This window comes from Saccopteryx bilineata, chromosome 6, assembly GCF_036850765.1.
Source record: "Saccopteryx bilineata isolate mSacBil1 chromosome 6, mSacBil1_pri_phased_curated, whole genome shotgun sequence".
Lineage (NCBI taxonomy): Eukaryota > Metazoa > Chordata > Mammalia > Chiroptera > Emballonuridae > Saccopteryx > Saccopteryx bilineata.
The window spans coordinates 56,402,966-56,422,679 of NC_089495.1; the positions used below are offsets into that span (position 1 = coordinate 56,402,966).

Below are 19,714 nucleotides of genomic sequence, written 5' to 3' on the forward strand. Positions count from 1 at the left end.
CTTCTGGCATTATATTATTCTAAATGCAATAGTTATTAAATTTATTCATTCAATACATTATTTCCTTCAGTATCAGGCATGGGTTATTATTCTTTTTGAAAGACAGAAATAGGGACTGACAGGGACAAACAGGAAGGGAGAGAGATGAAACGCATCAACCTGTAGTTACTTTACTTTAGTTGTTCATTAATTACTATTTATATATTCCTTGATTGAGGGGCTTCAGCCAAGCCAGTTACCCCTTGCTCAAGCCAACAACCTTGGGCTTCAAACCAGTGACCCAGGTTTCATGTCAATGATACTGCACTAAAGCCAGCGACCCTCAACTCAAGCCAGCAACATTGGGGTTTCAAACTGGGGACCTCAGCATCCGGGGTCGACTCTCTGTTCACTGTGCCTCCATCAGTCAGGCTGTATTATTCTTAATACTGGCATTATAAGTGAACAAAGAAAGCTAGGTCTCTGCCTTCATGTGCCTATAATTTGGTCAGAGGAAAAATGAGGCTTGCAGCCAATGGCAGAAAACATAAGAAACAAGTGAACTGATAAAAAAAAAATGTCCAAGTGTCATAAATGCTATGAAGGAGATAAATACTATGAAGGATGATATGATGATAAATGGGGGGCACTTTAGGAAGGGAAGGGTAAAACAAAATCTTTACACCAAAATCCCTTCTAGTTTAGGACCTTAGTTTCATGAATCTGTGGCTCCAGTGGACAGTTTATGTAATCCCAGTTCTGGTATGTGTAACCTTTGAGACTTTCCTTTCTACAAAAAATAAATTAGATCAGACAAGCCGCCCCCCACAACACATGGTCTTTCAACCTCCTTACATGGTTATCTGTATATGCATATTACCATAATGTATCAATACCTATTCTCCACAATATAAACTAGTGCGGTTTTTATCCATATAGATGCACTTTCCATTTTCTCTGTAGGAATGTACTGTCTCTGAGTGAAGGGAAAGCAGAAAAGAAAGACTAATTAATGACTCAACATGCCAAACCTTAGAAAAACAACCTTATTTAGCCAGAGAGCTACAAATCTTTTTAAGACTTCATTATAGATGTCCAGTGTTTTTGAATATTGATCTACAGATAAAGATATGTAGGTAAAGGTATACTGCTTCTCATAAATACTCCTGGCTCTCTTCTTTCTTGCCACACAGGAAGAATTGCATTTCTTTGCCCCTCTGAATTTAGAGGAGAATATGATTTATTTCAGTCAATAAAATCTGAGCAGAAGTGACACTTCCCAATAGAGATTTTATTTATTTATTTATTTATTACTTGCTGGTTCTAGCCCTCCTAGCACTCCATTCCCTTGTTCTGAAGATCAAGGAAGTACATGCTACACGCAGGCTCAATAATGAGCAATTAAATGATGGTGGAAGACTCGCTAGGATTCCCTTTGGACTCTGAGAAAAAAATAAAACTCTGATGTTTTAAGCCACTGAAAGAGTCTACTATACTATTTGCTAATTGTGAAATCGCATTCCTCTGAAAACTCATATGCTGACGTACTAACCCACAGTACTTCAGAATGTGACTTCATTAGGATATGAGTCATTGCAGTTAAAATGAAGTCACATTGCAGTAGAGTGGTTCTCAAATCCAATACGATCAGTATCCTTATAAAAAGGGAAAATTTGGCTGGACCAGGCAGTGGCGCCATGAATGGAGCATCAGTCTGGGATGCTGAGGAGCCAAGTTCAAAACCCCAAGGTTGCCGGCTTGAGTGCGGGCTCATCTGGCTTGGGTGCAGGCTCACCAGCTTGAGCATGGGGTCACCAGCTTGAGGAAGGGATCATAGACATGACCCCATGGTCATTGGCTTGGCTGGCTGAAAGCCCAAGGTCATTAGCTTGAGCAAGGGTTCACTCACTCTGCTGGAGACTCCTGGTCAAGGCACATATGAGAAAGCAATCAATGAACAACTAAGGTGCTGCAATGAAGAACTGATGCTTCTCATCTCTCTCCCTTCCTGTCTCTCTGTCCCTATCTGTTCCTTTTGTGCATGCATGCACTTAAAAAAAAAGAAAAGAAAATATTGGGCACAGGCAAACACACAGGGAGGATGTCATGGGTAGATAGATGAATGCGACATCAGGGTTATTACATAGCAGAAGCTATGGAACTCCAAAGATGCCAACAAACCTCCAAAGCTAAGAGGGAGGTCTGAAATTGATTTTCCTTCCCAGGCCTCAGAAGAAACCAACCATCCTGCTGACACCTTGATCACAGATGTATCCTCTAGGACTATAAGACAATAAATTTCTTTTAAGCCGCCCAGTTTGTGGTACTTTGTTACAGTAGCCTTAGCAAATGAATGTTCTGTCTCAATAAAACTATATATTGTTTCCAGCAGAAGAAAGTAGATGTGTGGGGCAGGGAGGGAACAACTGATAGTGCAGTAACTAATACCTCTATGAGGGAATCCAATCTATTTACCTGAGATTATCTAGTGGTAGTTTAAAGTGTCTCTTATTCTCATTTTAAACGTGGGGATAATTTTATGTTTGATTTTTTTTTTATAAGTAAGAAAACATACTTATGTTCAAAGTGAAAATCTACACATTTAAATAAAGATAAAATTTATTAAACTTTCTGGGAGGCTAGTTCCATATTTAAGTGGTCCTATTCTTTTGGTCCTTAATTACGAATGCTGGAGCTTTTAGCTTCAGAGGATCTGATATATTTGCTATGAATGATTAAGGGTTCATAAAGTCTTTACTAGCAAATTCATCTCCGGCTGCAGAGAAAGTCAAGACACTTGTTAAAATTCCCTAGTCCTCACACAGGTTGCCTCAGGAAACATGGTAAACAGCTACAGAGCTGGCTCCCCAAGATAACACCTAAACACATCCACTTCAAAGACATGCTGTCTAGACTAAATAAGGATCCTACTGTCAGGTAGTTGGCCTGGAAAATATAGAGAACTTATATTTTATAAGACTCTTTCTTTCTGAAATGAAACACTCCATGGACATCAAGCTCATGACGCAGAATTTAGAAACACTGGAGATGCTTGATATCTGAGAGGGCTGTGTGTGAACTAGTCCCTGGCAGAGAGCACAAGAGTTCTCCAGGGAGATGACTTTCAGACCAGGACAACCAAGGAAAAGAGGCACAGTGAAATGTGTCTGTTAGGCCGGTGGCTAGATGCTTGCATGAGCTTCAACTTACATACCTAACTCAACCACAGTGACAATTCTTTTAGAAGTTCCTCAGCCCATGGCTTTTCAGATAACTACGATCTTTTCCCTGCTATCTTTTGGCCTTTTTCTTTAGTTGTCTTTCTTGGCTCTCAATTTTTGAGCCTCTCTCTCTCTCTCTTTTCTTTTTTAGATTTTATTCATTTTAGAGAGAGGAGAGAGAGACACACAGAAAGAGGAGAGGAGCAGGAAGCATTAACCTCCATATATGCCTTGACCAGGCAAGCCCAAGGTTTCGAACTGGGGACTTCAGAGTTCCAGGTTGATGCTTTTATCCACTGCACCACCACAGATCAGGCAAGCCTGCTTCTTAAGGAGAGATTATCGAGGGCTCATTTCTTACTTCCTTATCTTTTCTGTGTATTCTCTATCTATCATCTATCTATCATCTATCTGTCTACCTACCTACCTACCTACCTACTTATCTATCTACCTATCTACTTCTGTTCTCTCTGTATCCCTGAGATGGGCAGGTGGCAAAAAAAAAAAATCCCAGGCTTTATACCCAGACATGCCCAAACTGAAATCAAGGCTTTTAGACTGGCTAAGTGGTCAATATAACCCCCCCCCCATATTTCTTTTACTTCATTTTGAGATAATCATATTTTTTTTAGAAGATGATTATGGGATTGAAATGAGCTTTAACACATGTAAAACATACAGCACATGGTAGGTGCTTCACAAAGTATAATGCCTGACTCCTGAAGGTCTCATTCCATAACCTAATTTCAACTGTCTGTCACACAGTAAATATGAGAAGGCCAGTGAATGAAAAACTTGAAATGAAAAATCAATGGTTAAAAACAAGGTAACACAGTGTGGGAGTGGAGGGAGAAGAAGGAGAGCTATTGTAGATTTTAGAACCAGAGAAGGTAATTCGGGAATGATTTAGATTTCTGACACCAGCAATATTTAATAATTCAGGAATCAAGCAATGTCTGAGGCTGACAAGCGTCCAGGAAATGGCCCCCTCTTGTTATTTTGAATGATGTACACGAGTTTATTCAGCCTGTGCCAATAGAATTTACCATTTTGGCTTTGCATATCAAAGCAGCTGTGCTCCACACCTAGAGGACATGAGGTAAGCATATAAAATGAATTCACATGGAAAAAGAGAGCTCAGCTAGAGAAGAGTTGGCACATTTCAGGGACTGGGGAAAATAACAAGTGGCAAAAGTAGCAAGAGTTTTGGAACAGGGAGCCAAATTAAACTCATCTGCAACAGTGGTTCTCAATATCTACTTTAATTCAAGTTCATTTTGAAGAATATAAAGTTGCTCCACTATAATTTGGAATTTTAATATAAATGAAATAGACAAAAAGAATGAGAAAAATGGGCCAAAGTGCTGCTACTCTTGATCATTGGTAGAGGAAAAAAAAATTCTTCTAAAAGAGTGTGTAAAACTTTTACTTGAGACTTACTATTCATGGTCAATAATCTCAATATTCACAGACATCTTAAAATTATTTCAGTCATATAAATATGACAACAGTGATTCTTTAAAAAAGCTGTGAAACAGAAGATACCATGCTTTTAAACAAAGCCCCTAAATTTAAGAGTTAGCAAATCTAACTAGCTGCAGAAACCTGTTAGGAAAAAGAATCAATATCTGATGTACCTTCTAATACCTTTTGTTACTCAAAGCCAATTGAACAAGTGTATACCATGCTTTGCATGCAGTAGAAAAATCTAGACAAATCTGTCTCAGAGTATCAGGTCTTACTTATATTCCTGAAAATATGTGATGCAACTAGAAAAATATTTATTACTATGGTTGGTTGGATAAAGCTATTTTTTTTCTAAAAGCAAATAGGTTGAAGCATGACTGGAAACCAATTTCAGCTATACAGCTACCATGTAGCACACAGCAACATTTCGCTACCTAACATACTCTAATAAAGTTTACTATAACATGAAATGCTGTTGTATAGCTAACGATATTCCAGGTTGAAGCTGCCCAAAGAAAGCATTTGCTGTCATTTTTTAATGTTAATGTAAAGATTAACCCAGCTAAGATGCCATCTCTATGTGTTTTTCTTGCACCTCGATTAAATGTACCTTCTCTGAAATACACTTGCATGTTGCCCTGGTATATAAATAGTGAAAAAAGTCAATACAAATTAAACACATTCATAAGCGTAACAACATAGCATCCAGCAGCTGGCCCAATCATAAATCTGAAAACTCAATCAGAAGCACACAAATCCCTCAACTAGAATGCTATTACAGTTTTTTTTTTTTTAAGAAATGGTTCTTTAAGATCATCAAACGAGAGAATGAATTTATCCATTTAGCACAGGAATCAGCATGGATTTTGGAAAGAACCAGGTAGTAAAAATGTTAGGCTTCGTGGATCATAAGGTCCATGTTGCAACTACTAGACCCTGTGATCAAAGTAAAAAAGAACTGTGTACAGTATGTATAGGAATGAGCATGGTGGTATTCCAAAACAAGTTTACATATGGAAACTAAAACTTCAATTTCATATATGTTAAGTTCCACTTGTCAGGAAATAATAGTCTTTGTTTTCAAACTTTTATCCCAACCACTTAAAGATGTAGAAACGAACAATGATTTCCACATTTTTAAATAGTTGGGATCCAAAACAAGCCACTTGAGTCCCCAGGCCATCATTTGCCAGTCTGGGCTTTAGCACATCACGTAAATGAATTGAAAAGACCCAGAGAAGGAGCTACACAGCGAGCAGGGGCTTTCTTACTTCAAAGATTTGCAATACATTCTTTAACTTCAAAACAATCTAAAGGTTCAACATTCATGTTAAATAAATGTACATATTTTGTGACTAATGTAAAACATTTGTCAGAGAAAACAAACTCATTTCCTTTCCCCCACCCACCTGATCCTCTCTGCACATGGTCTCTAGCTCAGTAAGATACCCAGTTGTCTAGTCCTTCAGCTAGAAAGTACCTTCAATTTATTTCTCCTCTTTGAAGCTTTCACCCAATCGATCACTCACTCCTGCCAGTTCTTCCTTTTACATAACTTCCCAAACTATCTGTAATGCACTACGCACTGATCTAGCCTGCCCACCATTTCAAGCTTGGATTCCAGTAACAGCCTTTCCATTAGTTGACACACACTTTTGTGCTTACCTCACTCCAGTCCATTTTCTATGTTGCAGCTATAGCTTTTTTTCTTTTTCTACCATAAAAGTGATCCTATTAACTTTTTCATAAATGCCGAGAGCTTCCTATTATATTCAGGATAAAAGGTAAAGTCCTTATCATGGCTTTCAAGATCCTTCACATACAAGCTCTCTCCTAATCATCCACCCTTACCTTGCACTATATTTAATGAAACAAAGCTACTAAAAAGTGGGAAATAATGGTGCTCCCAGTACCTCCCAGTCCCTTTGCAGAGGCACACATTTCCCAGGGGAATACAGCAGGTGGAGGAACTACCACTTCTGCTCAAGGTACAGAAGCACCAAGAAGAAACAGCTGTAATGCCACCACTGCTGCAAAGAAGAGGTCGGTGCTGTGTGGGAATGGATGGTTGTGGCAGCACCAAGTCTTGCAGTGAGCTTTTCTACTTGTACACTGGTTGAAAGACATTAATTTTCCTTGAAGCATGAGCACCCATGGCCCAATTCCAAAACGTCCTAAAGCACTTTAGGATCACAGGTGAGGGGTCCTACATAATTAAAAGATATGATGAAATTACACTGTGAAATCAGATCATTGCGAAGAAACAAAGGAACAAAAGGTTTCCTTCTTATTTGTGTTCTCTCTGAATTGTTAATTTTTATGTTATTTTCCCTGGCTCGCCCAATTGTAAATATTTAGCTGTTGTGCTAAAAAAGAATAAACATCAAGTCTGCAAAGCTACTAATGAGAAGTGAGAGAAAATTTCAAGTGAGAGAGAAAATAAATAAGGATACTAGAGACCCGTGATTCATAGCAGAACACGTTCAAGTGGACAGAGCCCAGCAGCACAAGGAAGGGAAGCGACATTCCTTCCAATCGTGGAAAACTTGATCGACTTTGTGTAGTCTCCATATTTAGTAGACTCTCCTTATTTAAAGGGGGTGTTAATATGCGCATCCACGGAGTTCCAAAGAAAGAATATTTGTTTGTAGACTGACTAAGACAAAAATTGTCAACCAGGCAAAGGCATAAAACTCCCCTCAACATCTGACCATAAGGACCTACACAACAAGAAGCCCACCTGCTTTGCACACCTTCATTCTAGACGATCTCTGAATTACACCTTATTCCCTAGAAACACTAAACTGCCCTTAATTTTAACCACCCACTCATCCCATAATGCATGGTGGTTACCTTTCTACTTTCTCACTCTTTTTTTATACTTCATCCCAGGCTCCTCCATAATGAATAAAGAAATTCATCTCATTTGTGCTTTCACCACAACTTGCGTGGGCATTCTTATCATTGTACTTTGGTTGTTCATTTCATAAGTACTTAGTAAGTTCTTATTCTGTGCCTGGCCTACTTCTAGGCTGTGGGTATAAAGCATAAAAATTCAACGTCTCTGTGTACATAGTATTATACCTTCAAGTCCTTAAAGGTAAAACTGTGGATTATATAAATATAACCTTGTATTTTTCTATAGGTAATAGGAAATCAATAGTTCACCAAATAAAGAAGCAGATTAACTAATAAAAAATATATATGCACAGACGTCTTATTTTGTTTTAAGCACCTGGGAGCGTGAAGGTAGAAATCTCTCCTGGAGCTTGATAAAAGAAGAAAGTCTTCCTTGAATCTTGAACAAATTATTTATTACTGTGAAAACCAGAAAGATATTATTAAAAAAAAAACACTGTTTTATATATAATAAAAAATTTTAATTTTAATATAGAAGACAGAATAAAACCAAGCCGTGATGCAAGTTTACAAATTATATTATAGTACTCAGTCTTGCCTGACAATAAATATTTAGAGGCAATACTCTTATTTATATTCTTGCTTTAATATCTGAATAATGGTTTTAGGTGGTCTTTTGACCATGGTGATTTTCATACAGAAAAATATGACATTCTCTACAAGAGTACCTCACCATATATTGTACCTTTCTAAGAAAATCAAAACGCATAAGATTATCAAGCTTTCATTAACTAATTCTCCATTGTCTAATCTGAGCAGTTTGATTATAACTAAAAGCCATAATACAGATGGTTAAGAAAAACATAGCAAAAAGCATGGGAGAGATGGGCATTGCTGCCTCAGCTCCATGTATAGAATGGTGCACCAGAAAAAATTAAAATTTCAATATCCATTTTATTTCAGTAATGAATAGATGATCTGTAATGACTAGAAGCGTGCAAATGCCTGATTAGATCTATATTTGGATTAGGTCATTAATGTCATGGCTAATAGATTTAACTTTATTCTGGAAAACCTAGTTTGTTAATAATAAGTCCATAGAAACAACAAAAACACTACAAACAAGAATCATATTCTTCCAAGACATCCTGGTGAAAATTGTATAGAAAAATTTTACATGGATGGACCTTGAGAACATTATACTAGGTAAAAGAAGTAAACCAGAAAAAGGTAAGAACTATATTGTTTCACAGACAGGTGGAATATAAAACTGAGACTCATGGACACAGAGAAGAGTGAAGTGGTTACCAGGGGGAGGCAGGTGGGGGAAGGGGAGTAAAGAGCGACAAACACAAGGCGACAGAAAAGGATTTGACTTTGGGTAATTGGTGCACAACACAGTCAACAGTTAAAAATTTTATTTTAAATTTAAAAAATTTTAAGTAAATTTTATAGCCAATATCCATATTATTGAGATGTAAATCCATCTGATAAATGATTACTACTAATTTCAAATCATATCATAACACTACAGGTATGTTTCTCAAATTAAAGATTTTAAGTTTTTTCATCATAATTTTAAATTTCAATTTTGAATATTGAATATGAAAGTTCATTTGGGAACAGGTCCACCAACAATAACTTAATCAAAGTAATGGGTTCCTTCCATCTAGGAAAGGGATTGATTTCTTTATCATGGAACAGGGAGGAGAAGAAGCAGAATGAATGTAGGGAGCAATGTATGGTTTAGACAGCCAAACCAAATTTAACCGAAGTTTGTACAATGTGTACAAAAAAAGAAAAAAAAAGAGGAATTGTACTTTAAAAAATTCTATGCATATATTCATGATGAATAAAATTCAAAATAACATTTATTTATCACTGCCTAAACATGGTCTCAAGAGTTTTCCAAGTTTTAGCTTTAATGTGGTTTTAAACCTGAACAACATAAACGTAAACACTGAGGCTGAAAAAAAAAAGAAAGAAATTTATAACGAAGCCACATATTCCCAACTCTGGGGCTGAATTATTTTGCCAATATCATAAGAATTTGTGAAAATCATGGGATCACTTAACAGCAACTGAAGTCAAGTTTTGGTGACCCATTAAATGGCAAAAAAAAAAAAAATCCTGTAATCACAATTCTTTTTGCTACTATGCGTGGATTCCTGATTCACGTTCCTACTTGATTCTTGCTAACTGTGTGATGGAGGGCAGGTTACCTAGCCTCTCAAAGACTGCTTGCTTTTCTATAAAATGGTGATAAGGACAGAGTTTTGGACTAGCAGGGATTAATTCAGATTACCTAGATTACCTATGCAAAACTCTCAGCATAGAACCTGACTTAGCAAGCTCTTGCAAAGTATTAGTAAAACACTTTATATTTCTGTTAATAACACTGAATTTAAAAAAAAAACAACCTCTCTTCACTCTCATAAATCAGAATCTTAATTTTTAAATATAATGGCAGTTAAAAATTACGTTTCAACAAGTTAAAAAATAAAGCTAGACCAGCACCTTTTCAAAATTATCCCTTTTTCAAGAACAGAGTTTTAAAGAAAAAATAAACACTGAATCAAATAGCAAAAGAGAATTTCTCTATATCTGTCAATCACACTTTTACTTCAATGCATCCTGAACAGTCTCCATGTTTCATGTCAGGGAAAAATGTTTCCAGCGAGCTAAAAACTGGATTACAATTGTCATGCCAGGTCTATCCCTGTCAGTAGCCCGCTTCTGCTGTGTCTTTGTATGGATGAAACGTGGTTTATAACGGGTTGTAAAAGTTTGAGTTGGCTCTAAATTCCTATTCCAGCTTAACTGACAGTAGTAGAAGCTTCCGATATCTCTTCATCTAGAGTAACTGAAAAATAATTTGTGACAGTAACTCAAATGGTCTGACAAAGACAACCTCAGAGGACAGTGAGAATGTGAAGTTTTTAGGTCATGGAACCCAACAAATTCTAGACTAGGACATGCAAATCGGGGTTCTAGTCACAGTATCTCTGGAGCATTACTGAGTGAAATATAGCCGACAGAAGCTATGGAGGATTCATTGCAAAACAGCTAACATATCCAGATAGCTTAATCTTGATCTTAAGAGGCATTTGAATGTTAACCTTAGGAAGTTCTCATACAGCTTATACAACTGAATTCCAAAAATCTAACAAGCGTCTGGTTTAGTCATAAAGCCAACAAGACTCCTTTAAAGACCCTATATTCTCTTGTATCATGTTAAAATAATTACCACTATTTACCCGTATTCCACTGGGAAATCTTTCTATTTCTTTTCCTCTCACTCTCCCTTCCTCCCTGCCAACTTCTCCTGTGAAAGCATCATTCCTCTGGCTCTGCCCTTGAGGGAAATAAAGAAGAACATAGTTTTCCTGGAGACTTCACATGGTAAAACTCCACAAGTTTAGCAGATAAAATCAACTAACATTTATTTGTAGTATATCTTCCATTCTTTCCATCATTCCCTCATTCCTTCGCTCATCCATTCTCAATAAATAAGCATTTACTGGTTACCCACAGTGTCTATGACAACGTGCGGGGTGCTAGGAAAAATGAATATGACTCCGTTAACAAGTTCACAATCCAGAATAGCATGACATTAATTTCAAGGTTATATGATCGGTGTTATAAAAGATCGCGTAGTGTAGGGATGGTGAAGATATAAAGAATAGAAGAGGCAATAATTCTCTCTGCAGAAGGATGAAAGAGACAGTGAACAGTTCACAGAGTCCATCTCTCTTGAAAGAATGAAACATCTTTAATACTATGTTGAATTACTGCTACCTTTACTGGACCTGAGTTAGATGTGTCCACATTACATCTAGCCTAGAACTATAATCTATGTTTAACATGCACATCACATAGAGAAACAATACTTAAAAGGCCTGAGTAGGACAGCACTAGGAGGAGATAGATATTCTTCATCTATAACCTCCCATTAGAGAAAATGAGGTTCTATACACTCAGGAAATGACTCCAGAAAGATAATGATATTATATTCACTGTTACCTAAACACAGGCTGGATTTCAAAGGAAAACAAATTCTTTACTAACCCAGAGAATTGAATGTTACACTTTTCCCATTTCTCTACTATCTTCTATACTCCAACTCTAGTCCTTAAGAAGACATGTTACATATTTTGAGTATGAAAGACTAAACATTCTTTAAAAGAAGATGCTAAGTTATAAACTTAGTGAGATGAAAGCATCAAATTCTTAACTTGTACAATTGTTTCTTAAAGCCATTACACTACAAAAATAAATTCTAGTCATATTTGGAAATGTGTGTGTAATGAACTGCACATCATTTGTATAAAGTAAGGAAAGTATTAAAAGGAAATAATTATGTTGGCTGTCAGAATCAAAGTGGGAAATTCAAAGCTTTGCATTAAATTTTTATGAGAACTTCTGTCCTAAAGAAGAGACATATTAAAGAAACTACTGTAAAATTATTGCTATGGTTGTATCACAGGTATGACATGTTTGTGGTGATGAGCTAATTTCTCAATGTAATGGACCTTGTAAATTAGATAGCAGTATAGTTCCTCTGTCTTCATCCCCACTTAATACCATTAACAACAAAAAGTACTTGCATTTTTACTTTTTATTGAAAATGTTATGCTGTGTATCCTTTAAAAAACATAGTTCAATTTTTTTTTTTAAGCAAGAGGAGAAGAGACAAAGAGCATGTGCTTCAACAGGGATCCACCTGGCAACTTCCATCTAGGGCCGATGCTCTGCCCATCTGGGGCCATGCTCTCAACTGAGCTACTTTTAGCACCTGAGTTGGAGGCATGCCAGATCCATCCTTAGCGCCTAGAGCCAACAGGCTCAAATCTATAGAGCCATGGTTGTGGGAGGGAAGAGAAATAGAGAGAAGGGAGAGGGTGAGGGTGAGGGGAGAAGCAGATGATCACTTCTTCGTTGTGCCACGATTAGAAATCAAACCTGGGATTTCCACATGCTGGGTCAATGATCTATCACTGAGCCAAACTGCCAGAGCCTATTTAAATAATTAAAAAAATTATAAACAATAAATAAATATATTCACTACTAAGTAGTTATAATTATCTGAAAGAATTTTGAAAAGTTAAAAAACAACAGTGAAGTAATAAATTTTGTATAGATGGTCACAAAATGAAAATAAAATCCCATAATACCTTCCAAGTGTATATAGTAGTTACTTTTATTCTAAATGGTTTCTATTTTCACAAAGCCCTGCTTTATAGTATTGTTATTATTATGTAGCTGCCAAGATCAAACATCATTAATATTTCTTTAATCTTCAGAATCAAGTTCAAATTCCTTAGATCATTATTAAGATTAAGATTATTCACATTTTATGTCCAATCAAAAGTCCTAGCTTTCCATTCCACCATCTCTCTCCTTAACCCATTATATCCCAGTACCTGAAAATACTGTTTCGAAATCAGTAACCTCAGCCTAGTATTTCCTTCAGTTCTACCATTGAAATCTTTTGTCTCCATTTTAAAATGCATTGAATCCCCAAGTCTGACTTCCATTAAGCATGTTGTCAATATGCCTGGGCTCCCGAAAGCCCATACATTTCCTCAAGACTGAAACTATTTACCTCTTTCTCATCCAATGATATGCATTGTGCTTTGCACCTAGAACATGCTAAACAAAATATGCTCAATGAACAAATTGAGGGTTTATTATGTAATTAACCAGTTAATCTAACCAGATTCCTTGTTCAGCTACTTATTTTACTAGTATTTGTCCATTCAGCTTCCGAAAATACTCTAATGATCGCAAAAGCCAGACAGAAAGACAATATTTATAATAATTTATTTCCAGAAAAAATTCTGAAATATGTATCAGATCATTAACTTTTTAAACATCTTATAAAATCCTTAACTAGCTTCCCATGATTAATATTGATTTTTGTAGCACTGGCTGTTTTATATAATTTATTTAAAAAAGAAAAAAGGCAAGCAATCTAATAATAAACAATGGAATTGTGAGAAGACTGAATAGGAGTTAGGTTGTCTGAATAGCGAGCACTGTTTCAATATTATTCATCAAATTATTATGTCTAAACAAATGTCAATATAAAGGTTGCCACTTGTTTTCCAGAAAGCTCTTAAAGCAATTTTCAAAAGGCACACACACAAATGATATAGCAGCTAAAACTGAAATGCTAATATTAGTATTTAATACACATTAGTATCTAATTTCTTTATATGTATAGTTAAGAATTAAAGTATCGATAGGTTTTATTGACTATCTTCCCTAATAAAATATTGTATATGTATATTTATACTTAGAAGACAAATACACATCCAAAAAGAAAAGGTCATATACTTCTGCAACTCAAAGTATTTTTTTTTTTTTTAGTGAGAGAGACAGTGAGAAGAACAGACAGATGAGAAAGGAGAGAGATGAGAAGCATCAATTCTTCAGTGCAGCACCTTAGTTGTTCATTAATTGATTTCTCATATGTGCCTTGACCTCGGGGCTCCTGCAGAGCCAGCAATCCTTAGCTCAAGCCAGCAACCTTGGGCTTAGGTTAATGACCATGGGGTCATGTCTATGATCCCACGCTCAAGCCAGCGACCCCGCATTCAAGCTGGTGAGTTCGTGCTAAGGTTGGATGAGCCTGCGTGAATGCACTCAACCTGGCAACCTCGGGTTTCGAACGTGGGCCCTCTGCATCCCATGCCAGTGCTTTAGCTACTGCATCACCACATGGTCAGGCTCAAAAACTATCTTAAGGAGTCATATTTTTCCCAGAAAAGGAGTGTATATGTGGTACATCTAGGATACATTTGGGGATACAAAAAGATAAACATTCACAGCAATCACTGAGCATATCCACTCTGTACGATACTGAAACACAGTGATGTAAGCTCTTGGCATGTGAATAATAAACACAGGTAAGACTCAGGTTTCCTTGAAACTTTTTGGTGAAGTTTGCAATAAGAGGGAGGGGTGCAGTTGTTGGTAGAGGGAAAAGAGTGATAGAAAACTACAGAAACAGATTGTAATTCTAAATTAGGTTCGTTTAGTCCGGCTTCACATGTGATCTTCAAAACACACATAATCTCTTAAATCAAAGCCCGTTCCACTTCCCCCGGCACCACCCTAGCTTGGGATCTCGTCCCCACAACCCAGTATTGCTGCGGCAGCAGTGGAATGGTCTTCCTTGGTTAGAAGCTTTCTCAGTCCCATTTCACCTGCACAGTGCTGCTGGAACAATCTTCCGATACTCCTTTTTATGATGTCTTTCCTCTGCTTGGGAGCCTCTTGTGGGTCCTTTTCACTCCTCAGATAAAATGTATTCTTTTCAGGCTGGATATCAGAGCCCTCTGCTAAGCTTTCTCTCTGCCTCACCCCTCAATAAAGACCCTCTCCTTCCATTCTCTAAAATCAATCTGAACCCATGTCTTTACTAATCAATCTGAACCCATGTCTTTACTACTCTGTTCTTACTGCTCGAATACCCACGCTCTCCTGTTTAAAGTCCGCATCATTCCTTCTGGCAGAGTCCGCAATTACTGCTCTTTCTTCTCAGAGAAAAGGTTTATTTTCCATGCCCATTACTGGTCTCTAGTGGTTTCCTAAAAATGTCTCCCTGCTCTGGACCCAGTCCTTCAGTCAAACTGGAAGCTCCCCGGGCCAGGTGAGTGATCTTTATTTGAAACCCTACCTAATATCTAGCAGATTCCTGGGTGCTTAGCAAAGATCTATTGAGGAATAAATGGTTTCCACCTGGCCATTTCTATCCCACTTTGTTCAATTTCCCTTGCAAGAAAAAATGGGAACTTTGACTAATCATAAAATAAAGAAAAAAAATTAATCTGAAACAATAACACCATCATTTCTATGTCTTCTCCACTAAGGCCTGTCTGTACAAGTGACCAAGTAGCAGAGACTTGAGAGGTAACAAAACCCAGATCATGACAGGGAATTCTGTGAAGCACAAAAGTACTCAAATAGCTGAAGACATAAGATCTGTAAAGAAGACCCTGACTATGAGAAGCTGATTATAAAAAGCTTTTTATATGAAGCTCCTTGTCCTTGCCGTGAGGTTCCTAAAGCTCACCTGGCCATAAAATCAGTGCCTGGATTATTTGTTTATTAACTCACTCATCACCTCAGCCAACACTGGTTATATACTATATGGCAATATACATCAAATAACGTGTGGCTGTTGCTGACTGCTTTGCTGCATACTGAACACTCCTGAAGCATTCATTCATAAAAGATATACAATAAACCTATATATTATACTGTGTCATTATCACAATATTACAGATGATGAAATTGAGGCTTAGAGAGGTTAAATAACTCTCCCAAGGACACACAGCTAGAATTTGGTGGAGAGAAGGTGTCAACCAGGTACATATCATGAGAAAGTCCCTAACCTCTGATCTGAATTCTGAACTAATAGTCAAACTACTCTAGAAGTCTTTAACACATTTGTGCAGTTCTGTTATGGAACATAACACTGAAGTGCAGTGTTATATTAATAAATGTGTCCATCATCCCTAAAAGGTAAGCAGCAAACTTTTGGAGGGCAGAGGACTTATTCATGGTTATAAACTGCTCAGGTCACAGTACACAAAGAAAGTTTAAGTACATGGGCAGGGGAATGGCATGTCTTTGTGTTTACACAGGCATTCAGAAGTGTGACATTCAGATATTTCAACCCTCTATTTATACACTGGACTTCCAAAAACTATACCTAGTATTACTGTTCCTTTCCCATTACTCCTAACATTTTAATGCATGGTAATGTTTGTCAGACCATGTAACCATCCTTTAAAAAAGTTAAGTACAGTGGGGTGATTACAGGAGGCAAAGGGGGTGGGGGAGGTAGAAGAAGTAAATGGTGATGGAAAAAAGCTTGATTTAGGGTAGTGAATGTGTGATGCAGTGTACAGATGATGTATTATGACATGGTACACTGTAAACCTATGTAATTCTTTTATCCAATGTTACCCCAATAAACTCAATTCAAAAGAAGTTAAATAGATAACAATTCATCTTTCAGTCTAGCTATCATATGGTACTAAGAGGCTCCACCATGTACTCTGTGGTCTAGGGAGATCATTATATAGCACAAGAAAATGCCTGATTTATTGTCCTTTTCTCTATAAATACATTCCAAAACATTGTTTTTCATTTTTACCACTCACAATTGATGTGCAGGGGTATCAATGTCTTATGTACAATGACATTTCCCCTCCATACAAATTCCAGAGTGCTCCATCTTTCCAGTTAGTTTTCATGACTGGTGGGGCTTAGGACCTCCATTCCATTTCTGATATGGAATTGACAGTCAGCTGCTGGCTTCTATGTTATATTCAACTGTTCTTCATCATAGAGATTTACTTAAGCAACACAATGTACATTACATCAAAATGTGTTCTCAAGGGTCCTCTGGGAGTATGATCAGCCTAGCAGGTAGATTTCTGGGGTAAGCAAGGGCAGGTGTTATTAGTGAGCCAATAAATCCAGATCTTGCAGGCAACACTCTGTGCCCATCTTTCTACAAACAAAGCCTGCTGGTATCTGCAACCCAAAAAGGAATTTCCCCATTGGATACTTGCATATGCCTTGCCACCACTGCTTTTCCTCATTTTCACTGTCCCAAATCCCACCTCCATTCACTACTGGGCTTGTGAGGTTAAGGAATTAAGAAGACTACTGTAGAACAAGGAGCTTTCCAATTTTATTGGCTACCTTGTGTTATCAGAGTGTCTTAAAGACTTTCTTAAGATGCCTAATGGAGAATTTTTACTTTCCTCTTATTTTTGTGATGTGTTTATAGTAAATAAAATAAAATGTTTATGCTATTTGGAGAAACAGTAAGAATTACCCTTCAGGTATCTAACTTACCAAGACAGTTAGAAGTGTAAAAGCAAACCAACCAAATTAAAGAAAACCAATAACTTAACAAATCAAGCGCAAAAACAGACGAAACAGTGAAAATTACTGAAGTGACAATTGAAGCAAAATTTATAAGATGCTAACCTGTATTTATTCAAATCTTACCTTACATTTGTCATTGATTTATGAACAACCCTTTAGTTTCAATAAATTCTCATGGGAGAAGCTGATTTTAGCCATCAAACATATCAAGGAAATCAGAGTAAGGGATAAACTATATTATCTCTAGCCTCAAACTGCAAAGACTCAGACCACAGGAAGATTATGTGCCAGTGACTTTCACTCCCAGGACAATACATATTAATAGGATGGAGCTAAATAATGATTCCTGTACAGGTTTCTTCTCCCCAGATACTCATGGCTCACAATCTGTTTCTGCTAATTTGTTTACTCTTTTTAACTCTAAAGAAGTGCCTTATCTGTCTGACACAACAGAGTGGTCCTTCTTCATTACCTCTTTCTCTCATAAAAGGGCAGTGTTCTACATCTCACCCTCACCCTCTAATTACAGACACATTACCTTTCTATCTCTTCCATCAAAACTATGCCAGACTCCTTTGGATATGTTTTCATCTGTTTCTCCCTATCTAACCTTTTTCTGGGAAGACTGGGAGGCTTCAAGCTTAATATTAGGCTATAGACTGTGCTATAAAGAAACTGAGCAGAAGCAATATAAGACTACTTGCCAATCCTGCAGATGTGGTTTTATGTTTGTGGGTTGTGGCTCTATAAGAACAGATACATGGGCAAAGACAAAGCCAACAGTGATAAGACATCTTGATGCCACTTCAAAAGCCAAGGCAGTCCTTACATCCCAGATAGAAATATCAACCAGAGTAACAGAGAAATGCATGTTGGACTTTTTTTTTATTAAACTTGTAGCTTCTTATAGTACATTATAACACAACTGAGGCATACTAACCAGGCTAAGGTTATGACTAAGAACCTAACTCAACTTCTACCATCTATATAAAATATTAACTTACTATGTCAGTTTGAATCTATCCCTCTGTTTAAGTGACATTTTTATGGTATTCTTGCCTCAGTTCAACATTAAATCACATATTCTTTAGTATTGCTTCAAGTCTCATATCTGCCACATCAGTAAGATATAAGGCAAAGACTGTTATGATTATGTCCATCAGCCCTGTTCCCTGGAAAACCCACCATACCGCAGCAGTTCCTAGAAAATCTCTGTCTTCCTAGATCTTTCTCTGTCACCTCTCTCTTTTATTTAATGCTAATATTCTGATAGTGGCAACATTTTTATGTTTACTTACAGATAAATAAAATTTGCTATAAACTTATAGCTCTACATTTCTCAATCATCAGCCTAATATATGGTGTATTTATTTAATTGAAGATTTTAGAAATAACCTTAAGTCAGGCCAATTGCTCTAGAAGTCAGATAAATTAGCTATTATTTTATTTTATTTATTCATTTTTAGAGAGGACAGAGAGAGGGAGAGACAGAGACAGAGAGGGAGAGAGAGGAGAGAGAGAGAGAGAGAGAGAGAGAGAAGGAGGGAGGAGCTGGAAGCATCAACTCCCATATGTGCCTTGACCAGGCAAGCCCAGGGTTTCGAACCGGTGACCTCAGCATTTCCAGGTCGACGCTTTATCCACTGCACCACCACAGGTCAGGCAAATTAGCTAGTTTTTAAAACCAACTTTGTCTCATTCTGAAGGCTATGATTTTCCCCCACAGCTTCCTTTCTCACCTATTTAAATATAACTTCAGCTACTTCAGAAGAACAGAACAAATCTCATCCTGGTAAAATAGCTTTTGAGGTCTTACAGCAGCAAAGGTCTCCATGTGACTTTGCTGTAGGCCCCTTTTGGAACTGCGGGAGGTGAAATGTGTACAACCTTCTGCATCCCATTGGATGCAGATTCCACTTCACAGACTGAGAGATTTGAGCACTACATGTTTCATTGTACATCACAATTTCAAATATATCAGCTATTCAATATTTAAATGTTAATGCAACATTAACTGTTACGTAAAATGTAGATTTACGTAAACACAGAAATGCTACTTATGGCTCACCGTGGAGTGGATTGTGTAAAAACAAACAGTTATATTTTAAGTGAAAAAAAGAACAATTTCCAAATATAAGCTCTGAATTTTGTTTGTTTCCTACTATGAAAATCTCTACCGAAGCTCTCATTGTTTTTGCTATTCTTACTCTCAAAAATTCAACAAGGTTCTGAGGGTTGCAGATTAGTTAACAAGAAATTTTAAAAGAGAATAATAA

The 19,714-nt window shown here is 37.0% G+C and overlaps 1 protein-coding gene across 1 annotated transcript in view; it reads right to left on the reverse strand.

Annotated features, from left to right (window-relative positions):
• GPC6 (glypican 6) overlaps positions 1–19,714 on the reverse strand; it is a 1,376,210-nt gene that overhangs the window by 1,115,605 nt on the left and 240,891 nt on the right. The window lies entirely within an intron of this gene.